Below are 21,892 nucleotides of genomic sequence, written 5' to 3' on the forward strand. Positions count from 1 at the left end.
TCTCAAAACTATCAGTAGAAAACAAGAAGAGTTAAGCAGTCAGGTCAATATCTATGAAAAATAATTCTTATTTAAAAATGCCTCAGTCCTCCTGCACTTGAGAAAGCACCCTTTGAAACGTTGACATCTCTTATGACTTTATGTCTAGAAAGGAGGAGGTTATGTATAATTTCTTCAAGTTCAGAATTCTTGGTAGGTTAAAAAGTTACTAAAGCTTTAATTTTAAAAAGTTACTAAAGCTTTCAAATTCTCAAAATGATTGTAGAGGAAAAATTCATCAAAATAAAAATACTTTTAAGGAGTATAGATTCATGAAACATAACATTATGTTAAAGAACAAGGTAGGCATGTCACTATACAAATAGACTTCTTTAATCTCTAATTCTGTCTCACAACAGCATCCCATACAAAGTACTCTGGTTACTATCTTCTACACTTTAAAGTTCGCGTGTCTTTAAAGACCCTGTTTAAAATACCACATCTTCCTTGAGGGTTACCCATAAGCAAAGTAGTCATATTTGTTTCACCTTCTTCCTAATCTTGAAATTACTGATTTAATGACTTATGAATGACAGATTCATTCTTTGGATCAGATGCAGTGTTCAATAATACAGATGAGAATGAGTGTGCTTAATTTCTGTCTGGTTAAATCCTGGGTTTCCACGAGTGAATGGGTGGTCTTGAGGAAGTTGCTTAATAGCTCTGGATTACTATTTTCTCACACTCTACACATTGTAGAGATTTTAATTATGTACCAGATACTGTTTTGTGCTATAAACATGGGGATAGATCACACAAGTTTGGTCTTCTATCCAGATAACTTTCAAACATTATATAGATAGTCTCTTGATTTGAAATTAGAGTAACCACTTCTAGTCAGCCAACACATTTGGATTTGATTGTATATTTTTCTAAATCTATTTACATCAATTTTGGTACATTGATTTAAACAGTTTTCAGATCTCAAGGGAAATATTAAAGTAAATATAAATTTTCCTACATTGTATAGTTTTATAAGAGCCTGTTGGTAAAACAATTTAATCACATGATCTTGATTTATGAGTCACAACAGCCATCAATTTGTTACATAAGGCTAGCCTAATAGAATTATTCAGACACAATGCAATGAATCATGGCTCTTTGTCCTTTTTTTTCCAAAAAATCAATTGGTACAAAAGGGGGATCTGTTTTTAGTTAGACCCTGCTCCTGCCTTTGAAAAAAAATCTCATTTGTATTCAATCACACAGCAAATAATAATTTTCCCTCCATTTGTTCTATCTCTCTCACCGGCATACTTCCTGCCTGCTCTGCTTAATATGTGACTGGCCAAAATTTAATCTGTGTTGTAAGTATAGAAGATACCCACCTTCCTAATTGGTATATGGTAATTTAATATCTCACTATATTTTATATTTAATATATGTGGAAATAGACAAAGACAAAGACAGGGTGGATGATACCTTCAGGACCAAGGGTGTGAGGGTAGATGCTGGGAGAGTGGAGGGTGAGTGGGTTGGAAAGGGGGAACTAATTGCAAGGATCCACATGTGACTTCCTCCCTGGGGGAGGGACGGTGGAGAAGGGGGGGAAGGGAGACTCCGATAGGGCAAGATATGACAAAATAACGATGTATAAATTACCAAGGGCACATGAGGGAGTGGGGAGCTGGGAGGGAGGGGAAAAAAAAGAGGACCTGATGCAAAGGGCTTAAGTGGAGAGCAAATGCTTTGAGAATGATTGGGGCAGGGAATGTATGGATGTGCTTTATACAATTGATGTATGTATAAGTATGGATTGTGGTAAGAGTTGTATGAGTCCCTAATAAAATGTAAAAAAAGAAAAGAGGAGAAAAAAAGATAATGATTAGGGCAAAGAATGTACAGATGTGCTTTATACAATTGATGTATGTATATGTATGGACTGTGATAAGAGTTGTATGAGCCCCTAATAAATTGTTTTAAAAAATTCTTCAGTTCTCATTTCTTTAGAGAGACATCCTAATGCTCTTTCAAGAGTTTGTTCTTGTCTTCAAACTCAAAATTCCAAAATACTTCCTGTTCCTGTACCCTCCTCACAATTATTGCTATATTTGAACCCATTGTTGCAGTCACTGCGTATGTCTATTTCACTAAAGGTTTCTCCCTCTCTATCTCTCTTTTTTCTTATTCAATTATCCTTTATTTCACAAATGCCAATGGATCGGTCCGTTCTGATAACATGACCAAGGAATGTGGGTGGTGTCCCATTATCCTCGCTGCTAAGGAGCGTATTGGGTACATTTCTTCCACAAAGGATTGGTTTGTTCTTCTGGCAGTCTGTGTGTCTTCATAACCTGTCCCACCGCCATAATTCAGATGTGTCAAGTCTTCTTCTGGTTCTCCTTCACGTTGTCTAGCTTTCCACTTGCATAAGCCCATAGAAAACATTGTGACATGAGTCAGGCACCAATTAGTCTGCAGACTAATACAGTAGAATCCCGGTAACCAATCACATCAGTATTTGACATAATCGGATTTTGATGCGAAAAATGGAGGAAAATTTTGCATCGGAGTTTGAACAAAACATTGGCATCTTAGACCGACACGAGTGATTTTTGTAAACAAAAGCAGTTCATGTTTCGGTGACTCGGCATCAGTTGGCGTTGTTAGTATGCGTTGTTTAAACCTTTTGCAGCCCTTTCCATGTGTTTTGTTATAATTTTCTAAGTTTTTGTGACTTTTTGTAATATTTTAAAATAAAAACATGGATCCTAAGTAAGAGTTTTTTTTAAAGGAATGATCATCATGAGGAACTGGTTAACCCTGTTAACTATATTTTAATGATAATTTAGTAAACCCTTTTAGAAATCAGTTAAGGAAATGCCAGTAGCAGACCACATTAGACAGTTAATTATTATTTTTTTTTAGAGAAAGTCATCCAGGTCCTAGTGAAAAAAGCAAAGAAGGGGGGGGGGGAATAAAAAAAGGTCCTGAAAAGCAGCTACCAGTTGATTCTATGGAAGGGGATTCCCCTGCCAAACAATGACTCTCTTTCCATACCTCCTTTCCACATTCTTGTCCACAGATCCAGATCCTCATCAATTTCAAGGTATGGGCCACACTGCAGTTGCTAAAAACTTTTTTAATGTTGTGTTTCTTATTTAAATTATAATATTTAACTCTGAACTTACTTACTTTGAAATATATGTGTAATGTTTTGCATAAAAAGGCAAGGTTAAGGTAAAATCTTGGTGGTTCAGAGTGGATTATTCTGTTTTCAATTATTTTTCATGGGAAAGATTGATTCAGAACTCTATTGCATCACATCTCGACGCTCCTTCTAGAAAAAACAGAGTAGCGTCAAGGTCCAGGAGTCTAATGTCTCTGTATTTTTAACATTTTATCGAGGCCCCTTTCAGCTATTTTCTCCAATGCAACATAAAGTTTGGTTTCTGACTGCTGTGTTTATGGATGTTGATTGTGGATCCAAGTAAAAATAAATCCTTTAACAGATTCTTTTTTTTTCCTGGTTGTCATAAGGTTATTAGTCCAGTTGTGAGAACTTTGACTTTTTCTGTTGAAGCATAGGCCACAATAAAGGCTGTGATCTTTAAATTTTATAAATAAGTGTTTCAAATCCTCTTCACTTTCAGCTAACAAAGTTGTAACATCTGCATATTGGTGGTTATAAATGAGTCTTCTTCAGATCCTAGTGATCCACAGATAGAGTCCATTTGCTCAGATCATTTTCTCAGGTCACATATTGAATAAATATGGTGAAGGAATGTAGCTCACACATGTTGTTGCTGATTTTAAACCATGCATATCCATTTGATTGTTTGAATGACTTCCTATTTATCTATGATTCTACAAAACTATCCATGTTTTGATATGATCCGCACAGTTGAATGTTTGCAGAGTCAACAGAAAACAGGTATGCATCTTTCTGTATTCTCTCAACAATGATATCTGTCCTTCTCCATCCTCTAACTCTGGCTTAATTTCATACTGATGGCAATAGCAAAAAATAGGGTTTTGAGACTTGACAGAAAACCAATTGAAATGTGTTTTTTAAAAAACGAATGGAGCACTGGAAGATTTACTCATCTGTCATGGAATTTGGAAGATAGATATGTGATCCATCTATCAGAAGAGATCCATAAGTGTGATATCCTAAAGAAAAGAAAAGTTATTAAAAATATCATTGATACTGCAGCCAAGTAAATTTTTGATGAAGCTAACTTTAAAATGATGACAACAGTACATTGACCAGCAGTTGCTAGAAGTCAGATTCAGAAGATGACTTGGAATGAGGGAAGTCATCGTGATGGCAGATGAATCTTGGCTGAAAGCACAGAATACCAGAAAGATGTTTATTTGTGTTTTATTGACTGTGCAGAGGCATTCAATGGTGTGGATCATAACAAACTGTGGATAACATAGCAAATAATTGAAATTCCAGAACATTTACTGCTTCTCACTAGAAACCTGCCCATAGACTATGAGGCAGTTATTTGAACAGTACAAGGTGGGGCTGGTTTGAAATCAGGAAAGGTGTGTGCCAGTGATGTCTCCTTTCTCGATATTTGTGCGGTCTATACACTGAGTATAATGAGCAGCTGGACTCCATGAGAATGAACAAGGCATCAGGACTGGAAGAAGGGCGACAACCTTGCTGACTGGAAGAGAGGAAGGCGTGTGGCACTTGATGCTGCAGAACGAAGGCTTGCATAAGGATTCCAACTCAAAGACTCCCAGCCTCACGTACGAGAGACATGTTATACCAGGAAAAACTAGTCCTTGAAACAAGATATTCTGCTTGATAAAGTACAGGGTCACAAGGAGGAAGTTGTTCATTGAGATGGGTTGACACTGTGGTCACATTAGTCTCAAACATAACAGCAATTATGAGAATGACAGGGGACCAGGCACTCGTTCATTCTATTGTATATAGAGTTGCTATGAGGTCAAGTTCATTTGATGGCACCTAACACCACCAACATTTTGTTGCATAGATTAAAGCCAGAGCCACAATCAATAGTTAAGCAAACTGCTCCTATCTTCTGAAAATTGAGGCCAATAGACACTCAAAATATAGCTAAGTGAACAAGATGTTTGTTTTTAGATATAATTATGAACAATTTAGGATCATTTTAGAATGAAGGTTAGTGTATAAATAACTAAAAATAAAGTGTGTATTTTTTCATTTTAAGGAGAAAAGACTTTTCTGTCTGGTGGCTGCCAGGAACACAAACATCAACATCTGCAGAAGAGGGGTGAAGACTGTAGATGTTATTTTCAGGCAGATTTTAAAGCCACCTGGCATACCATCTGTAAAGAAGAATCTGACAAATTGAAAGAAATAATGTGCAAATGTTCAAGCTTTAAAGTAACGCAACCCTCTCCCCCATTTTTATACTTACTCCACCACCTGGAATTCTATATATTTACAGAGAATTCAGGAATGAACTATTTCAATCGAATTTTGTCTTTCCCTACTAGTTGCATTAATATTGTACCCTCTGGATAAGTTAACAAGCAGAATTGCAGTCCTTTGTAATTCTTAGCCAGAAAAGTTTTTTTTTAACTAAAATTACACTTATTTGGCTAGCAGGTCAATAAATGTACATGGCAACCCTATAAGACAGAGTAGGATTGCCCCCAGGGAGTTTTCCCAGCTGTAATCATGATGGTAGCCAATTGGCACATTTCATGGACCTGCTAGTGGGCTCAAACTTCAACCCATAAAATGAGATCAGTTGCTTCTGAGTTTATTTCAACTTTAGGGTGTCACTGGAAACTTGTGCTTGATAGGACTTTGGTTGCCTGTGACCTTTCAGAAGTAGATTGTCAACACTTTCTTCTGAGGCTCCTCTAGGGGGTTCCAACCATGAACCATTTGGGTTGTAGCCCACGGCTACATTTGTGCCATGCCAAATCAATAATCATGAATGGAATATTTACCCCCAAAGGGTATCAACAGGAATCAATAGCTGAATGGAATGCAAACATTGCCTGTGAAGAGGTTGCATGCAAGTGTCAGTGGGGTGCTGAAGTACACAGCATGGATTCGTGAACGCGAGAGGAAGAGGCAGTGTCAGGTCTGTGCTATAGGTAAGTTCAGGAGCCCCATCCAATCTGCAACTCCGTGCGCTACTTCAGATCCTATTGTAGGAGTTGTCTGCTTATTTTTGTAATTTAAAATGTCTTACACTTACAGTATTTCAAGGTTTAAAAAGCTGAGACATATTTTATGTAAAAAGATTAAAGCGAAACAGTATGTTCAAGTTTATTATTATGATTTTGGGTGGGAAGAGGCAACTGATAGAACTCCGTGATGTTTCAGAACACTGCTAAATATTTCATAAAGGAGTCTTTGCCTGTGGTGACTGCAATTGACTCTGTTGGTGCCCTTCCCAGCTCGCCTTCCCTGAGCTGCTGTACCTAACTGCCACTCCCCTCTGCTGTGAGTGTGGAGATAGAGATATCAGCTGCACCTTCTCTAGAGAATGGAGCCAGATGGGAGTGGCCTTGCCTGGGAGATTAGTTCCCCTCTTGCCCTACATGTCAAGCAAAGGACTAACTCACAGGAGAATACAAAAGATCTCCTCGCCTGTTTCGGAGGTTTTCCTCCAGGGAAAGTTTATGCCCTTGTGCTCTCCTGGGGACTGCATGAAGCTGGACTCAGGCTGAGAATTTCCTAGCTGAACTCAGTTCTTTGTTCTGCCCTTTGCCCTCATCATTTTATCCCTTGAGAACATGCCTTTGAAAAATACTACGCACTCCAAACCTTGTGTGATGTTTTACTTCTAGAATCTACCCTTAGAGAAAATCAAAAGTTAAAAACAAATTGCATACTGCACAACTCTTAAGAGTGAATGATATAGCACCAAGTACCTTCTCGTGGCTGCCAAGTTGATTCTGATTCACCGCTACCCTACAGGACGGAGGACACCATCCCCAAAGGCTTCTAAAACTGGATCTTCAAGGAAGCCCACTGCCACATGTGAACCACTCACCATTTGGTTCACAGTCAAGGGGGTGGCCACTGTGCACCCAAGACAGTGTAAAGATAGACCATAATAGATAGGTTACAGTTCACTAATGCCTGCGCACACTTTCATTGTGTTGAGCTGAAATTGACTTGAAGGCAGTAGATTGGCCATAAGCATGGCCTGATCACTTTGTGACTTGATCAGGTAACAGTTTAGTAGATGCAATTATCTCATGTTTCTTTCTCACAACCAACTATCCATGTTTTTTTCTTATTGGCATTAGCCAGATCCCATTCCCGTTATGAAAGTGTGCCTAGCATGTATAATTGTTAGACATTATAATAATGGTTAGAATATGAGTCCATTGCGTTCCATTCAAATCCAATGTGTCATAGTGATCCTAAAGGGCAAAGAGGAACTGCTCTCCTCGATTTGTAAGGCTGTAATCCTTCTGAAGGAGTGGCATGGTGGACTCCTAACTGCAAGGTCAGCAGTCTGAAGCCATCAATTGCTCAGTGGGAAAGAGATGAGGCTGTCTACTGTCATAAAGAGTTACAGTCTCTGAAGCCCACAATGGCAGTTCTGCCCTGTCCTACAGGGTCACTGTGAGTCAAAGTCAACTCGATGGCAGTGAACCTGGGATTTTTCAGTTAGTGCTTGGAAAGTGGACTTCCGCAACTTCTCCCACTTTAGCTATGAACTGAGTGATCGCTCATCAAGCCCAAAACCAGTATGCGAGGGGCACACAAGAGGTGCATGTAAAATTGTAATTATCCTTTAATTCAATTTTTCTGTGAACTTTTTGTGGCCTTCCCATATTACTGCAGATTCATGCTTGATTATCATTTATTAATGTCTGTGTAACCTATTGGTGGAGCCCTGGTGGAGGAGCGGTCAGCATTGGGCTGCAATACGTGTGGTTGGCAGTCTGAAACCACCAGCAGCTCCGTGCAAGAAAGACCGGCCCTTCAACTCCCATAAACAGTTACAGTCTCAGAAACCCACAGGGGGTCGCTGTGAGTCTGCATTGACTCAAGGGCAATAAGTTTGGTTTGTTGAATCATCTATGGAGGGAGAAAGAAGAGGCTCTCTACTGCCATAAAAAATATCGTCTCAGAAAGCCACAGGGACAATTCTATTCTGTAGTATGGGTGTCCCCCAAACTGTAATGGGCCCCATGGCAATGAGTTGTTGGTTTGTCTCTATCACCTACCATGTGATCTGGAGAAAGACGGGTGTTTTACCCTCAGGGACAGTTGTAGTCCTGGAAGCCAAAATGGGCAGTTCTACTCTGTCCTAAAAGCTCATCATAAATCAGAAGTGACTCAATAGCAGTGAGTCTAGCGTTTACCATCATGGTAGGTGAAATGTTTGATTTTTCTTGATTTTGGAGTAGAGAGATATAGAAGGTAACAAGATTGAAAATGTTCGATAGAATTAAAATCACAAAAAGAAATCAAAAGGAGAACAGTAGCACTGGCTTTATTTTTGTTGCAAATGGAGCAGCTAAGTGCTGTTGAAGAGAGCAGTCATGTGCCTTTGGCAGTCAAAAACAAACTACCAAACAGGATTGGAGTGACAACTGTCTTTGATTGAAATGATAACCCTGGCTTGCCACTCAATCATTCCTCTGATATGCTTTGGGCTTCATCTGTTTCTTTGGATTTTCTGGTTTTATTTTTCTCTCATATTGGGGTTTATCTCTGTTGTATTTTGTCATTGTTGGTAGCCTTCCTGAATATTTGCTATGTGTTTTCCAGTATATGAAACCCAGTACTGATGAATTTATAGCAAAAACAACTAGACTAAGAGTTCCTGGGTGGGGGATAGTGGAGGAGGTGGGGAGTCAGGGGAAAAGGATATCAAGGAGTCCAAGAAGGAAGAAAATGATTTGAAATAGAGCTTGGCAGCAATTGCACAGTACTGCTTGATGTGAGTGAACTATGGAATGGGATAATGTCTGGATTAGCCCTAATAAAATGGTTAGGGGAAAAAAACCAAAATAAATGACAAAATTTTCTATTGAAAAAAAAGATAAACGGGACTAGAGTGTGAAGAAAAGACTGTCGAGGAGAGATAATAGACAAGTCTCGATTGTTGGCAACTATTCTGTGGGCAAAAATCGGGACTTGACCTGAAGCTTTAGGAGTATCATTAAATACAGAGGACATCATGGCTCTCTGAATATGGGAGAGGAGTGTATTCAGATGCCGAGTCATAGAGAAGTGTAAGTCCACGTGTGTGTAAGCATTGCAGATAACGGCATTTGAGGCTACCCGTAATAGTAATGGGGTTCTTCAGGGCATTTTAAATATTAGCAAAACCAGAATCATAGTATCAGCTTTAATGTAGACTCATACATATGAGGAAAAGTGGTATCTTTCCTTCCTCAAAATATGAATGTACCCTCACCTGTCACGCTATAGCTGCAGTAATCTAGTAGCTACATTTCCTGTGTGGGAGAGCATTTGAGCTCCCAGTGTACTTCTATGAGTGCTGTTTTATTTTAATGAGCATCATTAGCCTTCATTGGCGTATGATTTGGAGGATGTCATATGGAGTCAATAACTTTTTAGTCGAGCCTTCCCATACATAGAATTCACATAAATATGTCAGCTAGACCTAATTGACATATTTATGAGAATTACCATTCATTATTAAAATAGATTTGTCCTCATTATACAGCCCTGTAGACTGGTCACATTATCATCTTAGAGATAATTGGTGACATATTTGCAAATACATATGCAGAAATGCAGGAACCTGGTGTTTTTGTTATTCCTTTCAGAATTGCAGATACCACTAATGGATTGTTTCAAAAATAAGAAATAAAGGGGCCTTTTGATATCATCTATGTTATTCTCCACTCATTAGGATGGCTCTACTAGATTAAATCCATTTTAAGCTGACCACATGGTTTATTGGATTAGTATTTAAAAATACGAATCTAGCTGAGTACCCAGATAAGTGATACCAAAGGCTCTATGTGTGGGGTGGTGGGGAAGAGGGGGTGCAGGGTCCAACCAGCAGGAAGCTTTTATAAATAATGTGGAGCTTAATTAAGTCTGTTGAATTAAATTAAACTACCCTATGATTTTTTTTGAGTATTTGCTCAATCTGTATTCAACTCACTTCATTCATTAGGGGTCTTTAATAAATATTTTTGTCCTAATGTGAATAAAGAAAAACTCTTGAGAAACATAAATATTCATTTATAAGTTAATTTCTTACTTTACTTGAAATTTTAATATAATTATGACAGATAGACTTTTACATATTCATTTTTTTAATTGTAGGGGTTTAAATGTTAGATCATCAATTTTGCATTAAAAATTTTGAGTTACTTATTAAACCCCCTACCCAGACATACCCGCCCTATCTTGAGAATAGTCTTCTCTTTCTTTTGGATTACTATCTTCCCCTTGACCAAACTCCGTATCTGCCAACTCTCTAGCTCTTGGATGTAGACTTGAGTCTACTACTACCATACAGGAACACCGGTGGGGGCATGGTTACATGTTGGGCTGTGATCGGCATGGTTGGTAGTTTGAAACCACCAGCAGCTCCAAGAGAGAAAGACTGGGTTCTCGACTGTGTGAACAGTTGCAGCCTTGGAACCCCACAGGGGAGCCACTGTGAGTTAGCAGTGAGTCGATGGCAGTGAATTTGGTTCGGGGATTTTCATACTACTACTGTACCCATAGCTAACGTGAATCTTTTCTGTTTACTCAACTTTTCATCCCTTGATTCAAACTGATTTTCTTCAGTAAAAACATAAACTAGTCCATTCTCAGATGACTATTGCCCATCAAGATAGACTATTTTTATGGTAAAACCATATGGAGGTTAATGAATGGCTTCTTCTGTTTTACTGGAGTAAATTCTGATGAGGTCAATTAGATTAACAATTTATGAATATGGAGAGATATTAAATTACCCTGTGAGTTTTGCAGATTTTTATATTTTAGATATATTAGATGGAATTTGATTCCTGGGACAATCTTCCACAATTATCTCTGCATTAACACACAAGCAGACAAGTAGTTTAGCAAAGATGAGACTAGCTGCTCCGGTAACAATTGTACTCTCAGAAATTGCCGGAGACAGTTCTACTCTGTCCCATAGGGTTACTACATGTCGGCATCAACTCGATGTCAATGAGTTCTGTTTTGTCCACGTATGATTAACATACCCACCTCTCATTACTAGTCCTCAAATAAGGTATTCACTTTCCTTTTAAGAATTCATGCTACTGGGAAAATCCGGCACAGTTTAATGGTCAAGTGCATAGAGGCAGAAACTAGATGACCTGGAGTTTAACTTATGCAACTCCTCTGTCTAGCTGAGACATATAATTTAACTTCTTTGTATCTGACTTTCCTCCTCTGTAAAATTTTTTTTGTGCAGATTAACTTAATAAAGGCTATATAAATATGAAGGCTAGATTAAAAGAATAAAGCACTTCAAGACTAATTTATAATGATAGAGAAGTAAATTCCATGCTATTTCAAAAAGTTTATAGAAAAATACCACACTCTTTTATTTTCATTTTTATAGAAACTTTTAGAAGTCCCTTCATATTTTTAACAGCATTATTTTCTATCTTTTTAAGGAAAGAAATCTTATTCTAAAAGTCATAGAAAAATGTCACCCAGCAGTGAATAGTTGTTAGGCCTAAGAAGCAAGTTATTATTTTTTCTTCCCTTCACTGATTCAACAACTATGTCTACTATAAAAGAGACTCCACCCTAAATGCAAAAATGAAGATGCAAAGAAAAAAAAGAAAATGCAACAAGAAACAGTTCCTGTATTTAGGAAACTAAAATTTTAATTGAGGAACCAGAAAACAAATTAGTGATCAAAGTTGGTATTAGATACCATCAAGTTAGTCGCTGGCTCATGGAGTCCCAGAAATTTTCGTGGGTGTAGTTTTTATGGAATCAAACCCATAGACCTTTCTTTTATGGAGCCAAAAGGTGGATCAGTCCTGATGTGCAAACCAAGTCACTTACAGCACTCAGGCTTAATGCTAAGTAGAAATATATTTAAATGTGAGAAGTGGGTCAAATGGTATAGGAATCAGCGAAGCTAGAATATCTGACTTCAGAAAGAAATGACTTGTGTGAGTCCACTGGACAGGAAGACTGTTGGATTCATGTGCTCTGTTTACCTCTGGTTCTTGGTTCTTTGGGATGCTGCCATGTGTCACACCCCACTGAGGTAGGAAGGGCATGGGCTAGTGTTGACTCAATAAGCTGTGAACTTCCTTTACCCGCTAGCACCATGAGTAGGCAACCTAGAGATAATGCTGGATACTCTATTTGCTGGGTCCCTTAGTGATGAGCAGAGACTCCCTTCTCCAATCACAGGAAGTATGTATTGATCATAATTGCTTTGATTATATGCGACTAATTGCCAAGATATATTTTTGATGTTTGCTTTTTTAACTATAGAATAAGTCAGTGGAAGAAAACAGAGATGTAGGTGATGGAGCATGGATGTATGAGCCAAGCTATTCATAGAAATTATAAATTATTCATTGTGGCCTGAGTGGAAGAGAAGTTATGAACTGAAGCCTATGAAAGAGTTATGCCAGGTCATGAGTGATTTCTTTGTGAAATTTATACAGGGGAAATAACATTTCAGCAAAAGTTTTACACTGAGTAAACTGGTAAAATCTAAGGATTACCAAAATAATTCACTTTTAAACTTAAAGGCACAATCCAGAAGACAGAGAGAAGAGTTAGCTCATTCGGTTAATTTTCTTCTGTCTCTTTCTCCTGTACCAAAGACAATCCTCCCTAACCATGATTAATGGCAGCCCTTACAGGGATTCACGTGGAATGATTCATGTAAAATGCCAAGCCAGCATAAAGCCTGGCATATGGTAACTGGGAACACTAGGCCCCTTCCCTTGAAGTAGTAAAGTTTGTTAGAAAAAGGATCTATTCATGTGCTTATAAACAGCTCTCTATCTCACTTCGGCGAACTCACCAACAAGCTGTTCTGTTTGCAACTAAATTAAGGCTGTGTTGAAAAACATAAACTCATGACTCCTCTGATTTATTTTTATAATTCCTGAATCACACAACCCAAACAGCCAACCTCACTGCCATCGATTCGATTCCAACTTACAGATTCTTGATTGGATGGAACTGAATGACTCCCAAGGTTGTCTGAGAGGGTAAATCTCATCTTCCTCCCTCAGACTGTCTGGTGGATTTGAATGAGGAACCTTGCAGTTAGCAGCCCATACATAGCCCACCCTGCCACTGTCACCGCCAAGGCTCTTTTCACATCACAGGGCTTGACATTTCCATGGAATCGGCCAAAGTGAAGAGACGCCTCCTTGTGTGAAAAGACTCAATCAATGAATTTTAATATGCCACTTTTGTGAGCAATTGAATCTGATCTATTGGAATGTACCTTATTCATAAATATTGATTTAGGAAATGTCATTCTGATACAATATGATCTAATCCACAGTACATATTCAAATTGTATCAACTGTAAATCAATGATTTCTCTCTGAGATTTTCTTTAAGGTCTATTTAAGTATATGTAAAATGGGATCATGAACATATTGCTATGGCTTCTTCCACTGTGATAGCTGTTACCTGAAGACACAGCATGAATTATTGTGTGTCCCACGATGTCCATGTAAACTCCCATTGTGAACCTGGAATGATCACCGTCTGTTCTCTGTATATTCTAACTATATCCCTCTGCTGATTTATTCATAATTTTCAAAGAATTTGTTTATAAAATAGTTGTTTAGTATGTCCTATTGGTCAGGGTATGGGTTAGAGAGACTGAGAAAGAATTAAACAGTACAGAATACATTCAAATGTTCTTTCCCCATAAGGTTATTAATTTCTTGTGAATTTTGTCTTCAGATACAGCACAGTGATTAAAACTTTAAGAATTGGGGCCAGATCGCTTGGACCTGAGTTCTTGCCTTTTTGTTTGCTAGCCAATGTCAGTGGAAATACTTGTTTTTGTTAAACTTCCCAGGAACCACTGGGGCTCCTAAACCATGGAATTAGAAGTTATGATGCTTATAAAGCACTCAGTAGAAAGCCAGGCACTTGGTAGATATCCACTAACCATTGGGTTCTATTGGGATCCTACTATTACTTTGAAGGGCAAGCATTGCCATTTACATGCTTCCCTCTCCACTTCCCACCATCCCACCCCCAGCCCCATTCCCTCGAAATCAGAACAGTGCTGGGGTCATAGATAGGTACACTATGAATTTCTCATGAACTGAGCTGAGTTGGAAATAATATAAAATTGTGAAAATAGGCTGATCTAGACATTCTGTTTTCAAATGCCCACACATAACAATATATTTACTGTTTTCACTGCTATAAGAAATGCAAAAATCTAAGTTCAATGTGGTGTAAGAGAATGTGCTTCTTTAAATATTTATACCCATATTTTCTTATGTCTACATTGTTGACTTGTTAAAGGACCTTTTAAGCGAATCTATATTTTCATTTTAAAATGATATTTTAAAATATAAATTGTATTATACTTAAAATAAATAAAAGAAATCACTCACTGTCATTGCATCAATTCCTGGTCACCCAATAGGACAGAGTAGAGCTGCCCTAAGGGTTTCTGAAGCTCTAAACAGAATGCCTCATTTTTCTCTTGCAGATTGACTAGTGTTTTTGAACCATGAACTTCGTGGTTAGTAACTCCTTGCATTACCCACTATGCTCTCAGGGTTCCTTAAACTTAACATTTCTATAATTTTTGCTGTATTTAATTGAAAATTTAAATGTTTTATCTAGTGTTGCAATATAATGTCAGTGAGTACCTTAAAATATACTTTATTGAGAGACACAAGAATCTGGAAACTACTCATAGATGACAGTTAACCTCTTAGATTTAGAAAGTGCATGGAGTTTGATGAGAGGAATTCCAAGGTCAAATCTTCCTGGGGTGACAACCCTGTGAAATGGTTCCCTGTGAATTCCTGTTTATGGGAAATCTGTCCCTGACTGGGATTGCAAATTAGAAAAGAGGATTTGATTGCATTGGATGTTGCTGTGGGGCCGAGGGGGAGAGAGACAGAATCTCACCATATGCGGAAGCAGAATATTGATGACATAAAAACATGAAATTGTTCACTATAGATTAGAAAATGAAATAAGCCTAACTCCCCTCCTGTCCTCTCCCCTCACACACTGCCCAGAGTTCTGGCCTATTTACCCTGCACTGGGTGGGGAGAGGAGGCCTTCAACATGGCCATTTAGAAATTTCATTTTTAGAAATGTTCTTTCTAGAACTATAGCCCCATTCATATGGCCCGCATCCCCCAGGATGTTAGATAACAAAGGCACTTTCTTTGAAGCCCTGCCCACCGCTGTCCTGCTCCTGCACTCAAGGACATCCAAGCGAAGTGTGAGGATGCTTGAACTGGGCAAAACCAGGATTTGCTTGTGGTTCATTGCCACCACTTAAACACAATGGCTGTACAGCTGGACTCAATTTTGTGTCCAGCCTTAGGAAGAATTATAATGTTGGCCCATTTTTATTTTTGGAGGAGGGTGTCTTATGTTTATTTTTTTCAGCATTCTGACCCACTAGTTTCTGATTTTTCTTTCCCTTATGGTCTAATTTTATTTCATTGCACTTTTTATTCCTACTACTAAATAAATTCAAATTCATTATAATTATTTGTAGTTATGTAATTAGTTTTAAATTTATGTCATTACTTTAAAAGGTTTCTTTTTTTAATTGGATAAATCTTTTTATTGGGGCTCATACAACTCTTATCATAATCCATACATACATCAAGTGAGTAAAGCACCCTTATACATTCGTTGCCCTCATCATTCTCAAAATTCGCCTTCCACTTGGGTTCCTGGAATTAGCTCAGCTTCCTTCTTTTCCCTCCCCTTCCCCCCCCATTCCCCCTTCCCCCTGAAACCTTAATAGTTTATAAATAATTATTTTAAAACAATTTATTAGGGGCTCATACAACTCTTATCACAGTCCATACATATACATACATCAATTGTATAAAGCGCATCTGTACATTCTTTTCCCTGATCATTTTTTTTTCTCCTCTTTTCTTTTTTACATTTTATTAGGGACTCACACAACTCTTATCACAATCCATACATATACATACATCAATTGTATAAAGCACATCCACATATTCCCTGCCCCAATCATTCTCAAAGCATTTGCTCTCCACTTAAGCCCTTTGCATCAGGTCCTCTTTTTTTTCCCCCTCCCTCCCCGCTCCTCCCTTCCTCAGATGCCCTTGGTAATTTATACATCGTTATTTTGTCATATCTTGCCCTACCCGGAGTCTCTCTTCCCCCCCTTCTCTGCTGTCCCTGTCCCAGGGAGGGAGTCACATGTGGATCCTTGTAATCAGTTCCCCCTTTCCAACCCACTCACCCTCCACTCTCCCAGCATCACCCCTCACACCCTTGGTCCTGAAGTTATCATCCACCCTGGATTCCCTGTGCCTCCAGCCCTCATATGCACCAGTGTACAACCTCTGCCCTATCCAGCCCTGCAAGGTAGAATTCAGATCATGGTAGTTGGGGGGAGGAAGCATCCAGGATCTGGGGGAAAGCTGTGTTCTTCATCGATACTACCTTGAACCCTAATTTTATCTTATTTTACACTGCCCGGCATCTGTCCTCACCCACCTTCCCATTGACCATCTCCCAGAGAGGAGGTTACACATGGATCCCTAAGATTGGTTCTCTCTTTCTACACCTCCTTCCCTTCCGGTGTCGCCACTCCCACCGCTGGTCCTGAGGGGTTCATCTGTCCTAGATTCTCTGTGTTTCCAGATCCCTACTGCGACGCTGTGCATCCTCTGGTCTAACCAGGTCTGCAAGGTAGAATTGGGATCATGATAATTGGGAGGGGAGGAAGCGTTCAAGAACTGGAGGCAGGTTTTGAGTTTCATTGTTGCTACACTGAACCCTGAGTGACTCATTTCCTCCCCACTACCCTTCTGCAAGGGGTGTCCAGCTGTCTGCAGATGGGCATTGGGTCCCCACCATGCACTCCCCCTCATTTACGGTGATGTGATTTTTTTTCCGCCCTGCTTTTGTTGTTTGAGACCTGGTCCCCTCTGCCTTTCACAATCACACATGTTGGGGTGCTACTTCTGTGTGGACTTTGTTGCTTCTGGGCTAGATGGCCGTTTGTTTACTTTCAAGCCTTTAAATCCCCGGAAGCTATATCTCTCAATAGCCAGGCACCATCAGCCTTTTTCACCACACTTGCTTATGCACATAGTCATCTTCAGCGTTTATGTGAGGAAGGTGATCACACAATGATGGTTTTTGCTCCTTGGGGTCTGCTACCTGGTCCATTTAACACCTTGTAATCGCTTTTGCTGTGTGCTTCTTCTCTGTGGGTGTTGTTGCTTCTGAGCTAGATGACCGCTTGTTTGCCTTCAAGCCTTTAAGACCCCAGATGCTATAACTTTTTGATAGCCAGGCACCATCAGCTTTCTTCACCACGTTTGCTTATACACACGTCTGTCTTAGTGATCATATCGGGAAGGCGGGTATCGTGGAATGACCGTTTAGCTGGGTAAGGTGCTATTGTATTGAGGAAGTGTGCATGAGGAGGCCAATGTCTACCTGCTACCCTACTACTGAACCTATAAATATATGCACATAGATTTATTTCCCCCATAATCATAAATATATTTACATATGTACATGTCTGTATTTAGGCTTCTCTTTATGCCCTATGCCTCCTACTCCTTTCCTCTATTTCCTTATGCTTTCCTCCTGTTCCACTACCATGTTCAGCCTTCATTCTGGTTTCAGTAATTCCTCTCCGTTACCTTGACCTTGGTCACTCCCAACCAGTCCTCCCATCCCCTCCCTCCACTGGTTTTGAACCACTCGCTTTTCCCTTGTCCCTGTGTTGGCCAACACCTCCTCACTTCCCCTACCTCCCATGCTCTCATGTCCCTCCAGGACCATTGGTTCCATTATTTTCTTCTCTCATTTTTTGTCCAGCCTATCTTGTCTAAGTGGACCTGCTGGTATAGTAATATATGCATACAAATGCAGATGACTTTGACAGCACCCAAGTGACACGTAAGAACATGGCTTCGACAGCAGCAACACCAACACGCTGATAGGCAAAACCGCCACCAACATACAAAATTTACAAGGTAAAAAAAAAGAAAAGACAAAACAAAAAGATGGCCAAAAAAAGTAAAAATTTTGTTAGTAGTTCGTGGTCTGTTTGTTGGCCTTTAGGAGTGTTTTCCAGATGAGTCTTGTGGGGTGCCACGTCCTGGCCCCAAAGTCCATCCTTTATACTCCCTCAGGATCTCTTTGCTCTGCTTCCCCCACTACTCCATTGCACGCCCCCAGTGTTTGCCTCAGTCTGGTGGGGTCAGCTCAGTCGCATATCCCCCACTGTGTCTCAAGTGCTGTCCCGTGTAGGGCCATAGGTCGGTGCAGGATGTTGCATCTCGCAGTGTGGCCAGCTGTATGGTCCTCTGTACGATGGGCCTTTCGAGCTGGGCTATCATCTTCTGAGCTTGGGGGGTTCAGGTATACTCCACTCTGTCCTTCCTCCTTCCTTTGTTTCAGCTTCCTTCTGGGTGTGGTGTGGTGGGTCAGTTCCTTTCCCACACCAGACAGTCTATTTTCATTTTCTGTGGTACTCCCTTCGATTGTGTCGGTGGTGATACTTCTGGGTTGGACCAGCATATGGTCCAGTCTCTTTGTGTAGTCCTCCGTACTTTACGTTGCCCTCCTTGTTTGGTGTGTCATGGTGGGGTCCGTACGCATCTTCTAGTTAGTGGGGATACAACCAGTACTCTCCCCCAGATGGGTTAGTGTCCGGTTCCCCCCATACTATCCTTTGCCACTACTATCCTGTGATCCGTGGATTCTCAGAGGTCCCTTAGATCACTTGTCCTAGTCCCAGCCTCCTGGACAAAGCACAAGTCTTTGAACATACATTTTCTTCCATCCCTACTTTCAGGGAAGTTACTTAGTTGAAACCGAATCTGTTTGTTTATGATCTTACATAGCTAAATCATGTTGATGGTTTCTTTGTTTATCAAAATTGAACACCTTTATGGAATCACCCTTGATTTGGGAGTCACATGTCTTTACTTCAAGCGTTGACTGTCAAAAAATAATAATATGATAATCAATAAATTGGTAAGCATAATGGATGAAAACTTAGTTTTTTACCTTGGTGAGAAAAGATATCTTATGATCATTTTATCACTCACAGGCTAGAATTAGACATGGTGTATTTTAAGGATGTGTTCTTTAGTATGTTTTCTTAAAGTAAACCTTTATTTTAGGACATATTTGAGTTTTCTTCTGTCTTTGATTTTGGACACATATATTTCTTCTTTTGTTCGAACACTTTCATGTTAGAAAAATGTCTATAGTTATAAACGCTTGTGAAATAATGTTTAAGGCAAAGATTCAGGGAATCAGACTTATTGATGAATGAAAAAAATTGTGCATGAAATTCAGTCAGAGAGATACATTCCATAAGAAAAATAAATGAGTGCATAAAGAAAGACAGCAAGAAAAATATGGAAAAAGCTAAGATCAATACTAGCATTTGAGCTAGTTAGATTAATTTGTCTGTACTTGTAGGGTAAAGAGGTTAGCACGTAATTTACATTCATAATACACTGATGACCTGAAGCACTTAGATCTCCTCATTTTCCTGTTATTCCTAGGGATGGATGATGAATATTTCCTATTCAACATTTTCATTCTTCTGTTTGGGTGCTTGGGCACATTGGATTTTAAGAACAATTGCAGGCAATTAAGTTCCTGTGACAAGATAGCATTATTTTTCCTGTGGTCCAATATGTGTCCTCCTCTATTGATTTCTGCTGGCTTCTTTTGTGTGCGTTCTAACACCAGAAAGCAGCCATGAATTCATCAAGGGTATTGATTAATCCCGCTGCTCCTTTTACCTTCCCCAGGTCCAGCATCTTGCAGAAGGCTGGACTTAGATTTTGGAAAGTACTTCATTTGAGTCTACAAGAGTTAGTGCTAATCACTATACACTACACAAAATCAAATAATGCTCTTTAAAGCTTTGAAAACAAAAATGCTTTGTATCCATGCTAGTAATTGCACAGGTTATGAGTAGTATAGCATCCCGGATGAGTCTTTTTAGCAAAACAATGGGGGCTTGTGAGCCTCTATGTTTTAGAAATTAACAGAGACCATTATCATTGTCTTGGTCTGTGAGCATCAAGTGCCTCAAACCTCCAAAGGTTCAACTTAATTAATATGCTTGCTATAAATAAAAGAGACATCGGATACACTAAGGGAAGCTCATTTCTTATCATTTGTGTGCCCATAAATACTAACAGAACACCATGTCTCTTATAGTATGAATTAGACAATGCAGATGGCTGTGTCTAGGAAATCACTGAAAGCATGCAGATGAGACATAATATTAAATGTTCATTTGAGCTAATTTTTTATGTGCAGCTTTCAGGCATTGACAACCCTGTTATGTCATCCTTATTACTCCCTGCCCCAGCCTCACTCTCATGGTTCCTTTACTGAGTGGTTTTCTTTGTAGCTTTGCATTTAAGGTGGAGCCAGAACTTCCAAAATCACCAGGGAGTTGGGGGGGGGGTGTCACTCTGCTAATTATGCTGTTGAAAGAAAAATCACTGATATGAACGACATAACCAAAAGCGCAAAGACAGAGGGAAACTTGGGCAAACACATGAAAATAAATATTGTAATTACAATTTACCCTCTCATTTAGAGCAATACTTCAGTTATCTCCATACAATGCTGGAATTGTGTGCGAGGTTCAAGTGAAGGAGGAAGATGATAAAGCTAGGGAATGCTGAGAAGCCTTTTGATCTGCAAAATAAGCATCATTTTGGTGAGCATTATGCTATGCAGATGTTGCTCTGCCCATACTCTACATACCTGACTGGAGCTCATATACATTGAATGCTGGGAAGTGCTTCACTCTTCTCTTCTTTGACATGAAGGCCAACGGGCAACTGGGAACAGAGTTATGGAGATTATGGTCCATCTGATCCAATGCCACTGCCAAGCTTTGCTTCAGCAGTCAACCCTGCGTCTGGCCATGGCTACTCTGGCTTCTCTGGTCTTCCCAGAGAGCTGGATGTGCCACTGTGAGGGACAGTCTTCCCTCTTTGTGCCATCAAATGTGTGAGGTCAGTTGTGTCAGACTCAGAGTGATTCCTTGTGCCCAATGTTGGGACTCTCCCCTAGTGCAAGAAATACATATGGGATTGTTATTTTGGGGAGGTGTGGCAAACAGAAGGCAGCCAGGTCTACTGGAGCTGAATGGTCCACAACTCCTTGGCCATCATCAGAGCTAGAAAATTCCTCAGCCAAATAGAGAGAATCTTGTTTGCATAGAGTTTCTCTTTTCTTCAGATATCCTCCCCCCAACCCCACAGGAGGGTCTAGTTTGCATTGTGCCGATGTCGAATTGCTGCTTGATCATATTAGACACCCTTCTTTCATGGGACTGACATGTGATCTAAGTCCACACACACACACACCACATCCAAAGAGGGGATGATGAATTTCAGGATGCGATCAGCAGTCATCACAACTAGAGAAATGTCTTTGTCCTGGTTGTTGCTTTCTCTTGCTGCAGGCTCTTTGTCAGGAGCTGGTCCAAGTGACTGGCTTTCAATTGCTCTCTCCTGGCCCACTGAGGTGCTGCTGAAAATATGCTTTCTACCTGAGCATGGATTTCCAGGCTTTGAGCAAATCAAAGTCTCTTTACTAAAGTACAGACAGCGAACTCGCTATTATTGAACCAGACGGTTCTCATTATGTCATGGCATTGGCAGACGTCATTGGCATGGCAACTGGAGGTAAAGAGCCTATTTTTCTAGTTCAAATTAATTCTATGATTCACAA

This window comes from Tenrec ecaudatus, chromosome 15 (genome assembly GCF_050624435.1).
Source record: "Tenrec ecaudatus isolate mTenEca1 chromosome 15, mTenEca1.hap1, whole genome shotgun sequence".
Taxonomy (NCBI): Eukaryota; Metazoa; Chordata; class Mammalia; order Afrosoricida; family Tenrecidae; genus Tenrec; species Tenrec ecaudatus.